This window comes from Cricetulus griseus, chromosome 3, assembly GCF_003668045.3.
Source record: "Cricetulus griseus strain 17A/GY chromosome 3, alternate assembly CriGri-PICRH-1.0, whole genome shotgun sequence".
In the NCBI taxonomy this organism is placed as follows: Eukaryota; Metazoa; Chordata; class Mammalia; order Rodentia; family Cricetidae; genus Cricetulus; species Cricetulus griseus.
The window spans coordinates 22,764,909-22,770,175 of NC_048596.1; positions in this window are offsets into that span (position 1 = coordinate 22,764,909).

A 5,267-nucleotide genomic window follows, 5' to 3' on the forward strand; every position below is an offset into this window, starting at 1 on the left:
AGCTGCCCTCTCTTCTTACTGACATGAATGCATGCTTACCACATGAAGCTTACATAATGAAGTCTGCTAATACACATGTGAGTCCCTGATCCAAAACAGACCAACCAAGTACAACATTTAATCTCCTCCCAGTGGACTTTGTGCCCACTTGGCAATCACAGCAAAAAGTCTCTTAGCTTTGTTTTCTTTCATTTTCAGGTCCTACTATGGAGGACCGTGTTTTCATTTTGTTGGACTGAAGCCTTTAACTTTGGGGAAACTGTTGTTCGAATGTGTAGTCATAATTGAAAAGAAAAGTGGAAACATGATTTCATCCTAGAAAACCGGGAAAGTTTTCAAATTTCTGGATTCCCAGGTTAATGTTCATTTAGAATGTATTGAAGGAATTCAGTATTTTTTAATTTTTTATTCATTTTGCATACCAACTAGAGTTCCCCCTCCTGGCAATACCCCACCATCTCTCCCCAGCCCAACCACCCCCATCCACTCCTCAGAAAGGATAAGGCCTCCCAAGGGGAGTTTACAAAGCTTGGCACATCAAGTTGAGGCAGGACCAAGCCCCATCCCTGCATCAAGGCTGAGCAAGGCATCCCACCAGCTCATGTACCAGGGATAGATCCTAGTCCCACTGCCAGGGGCCCCACAAACAGACCAAGCCATACAACTGTTACACACATTCAGAGGCCTAGTTCGTTCCCAAGCAGGCTCCCTTGCTGTGGGTTCAGAGTCCATGAGCTCCCACGATGTAGTGATATTTATGATTTACTAAAGCTTGCTTGAGGATTCAGAAAGCAAAGTCAGCCACAAGCTATAGAAGCCAGGCACATACCTTTAATCCCAGCAGCCAGAAACTTGGAGGTGATAGTATACACCTTTAATCCTAGTACTCGGGATTAAGAGGTAGACAGATCTGAGTCCAAGGCCACCCAGATCTGCACAAGAGTGAATCAGTCTAAAAAGAAAATATAGCTCACACCTTTAATCCCAACATTAGGAAGCATATAAGACAGAAGCAAGGTCTCAGAGAGGCATTTGTTCTCCCCAACACTGAGGAGAAGCAGCAGTGGATCAGCCCCTTCAGCCTGAGCTAGAGGTGAGAGATAGTGGCTGGCTACTTTGCTTCCCTGATCTTCAGCTTGAACCCAAGTATCTGTCTCTGGGTCTTTTATTTATTCATGTTACACAATGAGCTTGGTCAGCTGTCTCTGTGGGTGTCCCCACCATGATCCTGTCCCCCTATTGCTCATATAACTCTTTGACTGGACTTCCAGAGCTTGACCCAGTGCTTGGCTGTGAATCTCTGCATCTGCGTCCATCAGTCACTGGATGAAGGCTCTATGATGACAATTAAGGGTAGTCACCAATATGATTTCAGGAGAAAGCCAGTTCAGGCACCCTCTCCACTATTGCTAGGAGTCTTGGCTGAGGTCATCCATGTGGATTCCTGGGAATTTCCCTAGCACCGGGTTTCTCCCTAACCCCATAATGCCTCTCTCTATCAAGGTATCTCTTTCATTGCTCTCCCTCTCTGCCCCTCACTAAACTCAACTATCCCATTCCCTAGTGTTCTCACCCCCTTCCTTTCCCCTCTAACATCCCATTGTACCCAGGAGATCTCATCCATTTCCTTTTTCCTAGGGAGATCTTTGTGTCTCTCTTAGTCCTCCTTTGTGAGGAGCCACACTCACATTCGCCATTACAAGATGGCGCTGACATCCGCTGCCGGATCAAGTAAACAACATTGGTATGCATGTGCCCAGTGTTTTTCCACTTGCCTAGCCCCGCCTATTCCATGGCGTCATATAGGGTGATGAGTCATCCACCTATCCCAGCTGTACACGCACAGCTCAGAGCTTATGAGCCTTTATTAGGGGACGGGATTCTTGGCTCGGGGTCTCCACTCTGTAAGCTTATGCTCTCTCTCTCAAGACGCATTAAAGCTTTACTGCAGAAGGATCCGAGTGTCCTGTGTCATTCTTGCCGGCAAGACGATCTCGAGGGATACTCCTTGTTATCTAGTTTCTCTGAGGCTGAGGATCGTAGCCTGGTTATCCACTTATGAGTGAGTACTTACCAGCTTTGTCTTTCTGGATCTGGGTTACCTCACTCAGGACTATTTTTTGTTGTTGTTGTTCCATCTATTTGCCCGCAAATTTCATGATGTCATTGTTTTTTTTTTTTTTTATCTTTGAGTAATACTCCATTGTGTAAGTATACCACATTTTCTTTATCCATTCTTTGGTTGAAGGGTATCTAGGTTGTTTCCAGGTTCTGACTATTATGAATAATGCTGCTATGAATATAGTTGAGCAAGTTTCCTTTGGGTATATACCTAGCAGTGACAATGCTGGGTGTTGAGGTAGATTGATTACCAATTTTTATGTAACTTGACTATAAAGAAATATTATGCTACATAATACTCTAATTTTTCCATTAATAACTAAAAAAGCCTTTCTGTTTTTTTTTTCATTCATTTTATATACTCACCATGGTTTCCGCTCCCTTTTCTCCTCCTGTCCTCTAGCCCCAACCCCCTTCTCCTGCCTTCCATCAGCCGCCCTCCCCATCCGCTCCTGGTCTCCATTCAGAAAGGGGTAAGCCTCCCATGGGCATCAACAAAGCATAGCATCAAGCTGAGGCAGGACCAAGCTCCTCCCTCTGTATCAAGGCTGGACAAGGTAACATAGCATGGAGAAAAGGTTCCCAAATGTCAGCTCAAGTACCAAGAACTGGTCCTGATCCCACTGTTAGGAGCCCCACAAACAAACCAAGCTACACAACTGTCACACACACATACAAAGGGCCTAGGTCAGTCCCATGCAGGCTCCCTAGCTGGTGGTCCAGAGTCCTTGAGCTCCCAGGAGATCAGATCAGCTGTCTCTGCCCCCGATCATGACATTGGCCCCCATGGTTCATAAAATCCTTTCTTCCCTTCTTAAAAAGGACTCCCAGAGCTCCGCCCAGTGCTTGGCTGCAGATCTCTGCATCTGCTTCTATCAGTTACTGGAAGCTCTCTGACGACAATTCAGGTAGTCACCAATTTGATCACAGGAGATGGCCAGTTCAGGCATCTACACTATTTCCAGGAGTCTTATCTGGGGTCATCTACTGCTGCTTGGGGGGCAGCCTCTAGCACACAGGGATGGAAGGGAAATCCATTTTGACTGTGAGAAGGCAGTAGCAACTTGTTTCAGTGCACACATAGCAAGATACTCATACCAGATTAACTGCCAAAAGTGCATATGGAGACTGATTACAATGTACACATCAGAATCATAGGGAAAAAATTATACAATTTTGATAAAAAAAAAAAAACATTTTAAGGGCAGACTAGCCCCTGGGCTGGAGATGGGGTATGTGAGAGAAGCTGGGATAACCTGGCAGCTAGGCTGGCTTTGATGTGATGAATGGGCTCCTTAGTCATGTGTCCTGGAACTTAACATGCCAGTCTTTTGTTGAATAATAAATGAGATGCTGACATCGTCCTTGACTACTTCCTCTGACATTAGGGCATTGTTGGGGACCCAAAAGGCTGGAATGTTGATCAAGTTCAGGAAAAACAGACTGCTCTGCTTGTTGTCCAGATTGTCTCAGGACAATCTGGGGCTAGGAACATGCAGACAGCAGTTGGAGCAATCTGTAATCTTTCGTTTATTAAAAATCTGCTGGAACAAATGTATATTAACAGGGAGAAGATGTAGTTAAGGAATTTTTAAGGGGGGGGATTTCTCTTAGGTTTACATTTGAAATTTCCAGGTCCACAGTCCTGACAGACGGTAAAGAGGTGTCCTAAAACCAGGGAAAGGGGAAGAGGTCCCACTCCCTGAAGACTAGAGAGATGGGGAAACAGACTGTTGATTGGTAGTACTTATCTGAGGTCCATTTTGACCTGTGAGAGGTAGTGGGTCCAAGTTGATTTCCTGATGCTGATAAGAATGTTTTTAAGAGGCAAAAGTTGCAGATATGGTAGCATTATTATTGGTTGTAGTCTGTATCAAAATCCATATTATAGAAAAGGCAATAGATGGTGTCTTTGAGTCATAGTAAAGTTTGGAAACATAAAAATGATTTTGGGGGGCTGGAGAGATGGCTCAGAGGTTAAGAGCTCTCCCAGAGGTCCTGAGTTCAATTCCCAGCAACCGCATGGTGGCTCACAACCATCCGTTATGAGATCTGGTGCCCTCTTCTGGTGTGCAGATATACATGGAAGCAGAATGTTGTATACATAATAAATAAAATCTTATAAAAAATGATTTTGGTTAAAAGCATTAACATTTTTTCTTTATCTAGAAGCTTGGGTATATATAGATTAGGCAGATGTTTATAGCACAATGAGAAACATTTTATCATTTTTTATTTGAATTAGAAACAATATTGATTTACATGACAATCCCAGTTCCCTTCTCTCTCCCTTCCTCCCCTACCACCCCCCCAACTAAAACCCTACCTGTCACATATCCTTTCTTCTATTCTTCACCTGACTCAACCTTTCTGTTCCCTCATGACCTCAGCATCCTTCCTCTTCTTCCCTAATGAGAAACATTTTTAACTCTATACTTAGAAAATAACCAAAGGGAATTTAAAATCTTGAACTTGTGACTATGATATTAGCAGCCAGTGTTTACCAGACATAGATTAATAGCTTATCAAAGTTCTATTGATCACTGCCAAAACTATGAACTTTTGAAGTCAATATTAAAATAGCATAGAGATGGAGATGATATTTCAAATAATTTTTATTATTTTTATGTACCTTAAATCATTTTTGTCATAACTTTAGGTTTTATGTCCTCAACCCTTATATAAACTTGTGCTTATATATCTCAAAACACCTTTCGGTACCTTGAAGTATTTTTTTAATCCTCATAGCTTAAACTTTAAAATGTATGCCTTTTTTTCTTTAGTTATTTATCAGGAGACACAGGTGGTTTCCTGAAGTAGTCATTTTAAAACAAGTTCTTTTAAACAAAGGAATAGTAAAAAGTTACTTTGAAACATGTTTGATAAGCTTATTTCTTATTTGGACTCTGGTAGCTAGGCAGATAGTTTTTAGACCTGGAAAGGATGAGTTATAACTGGAAATGTGGTCTAAATGGTCTATGTATCAATTAAAATGAGACTCATTGGCCAGACAGGTTACCTTAGGCTCTGGTGGTCTCCATAGTTTTGTTGGGGACAGTTGTTGTAGGTCTTCAGGTGTCATACAAAGCAGCATAGGCTTTTGGCTGTCAAAACCAGGGTTGAGATTTTTCTCTAAAGAGGCATCT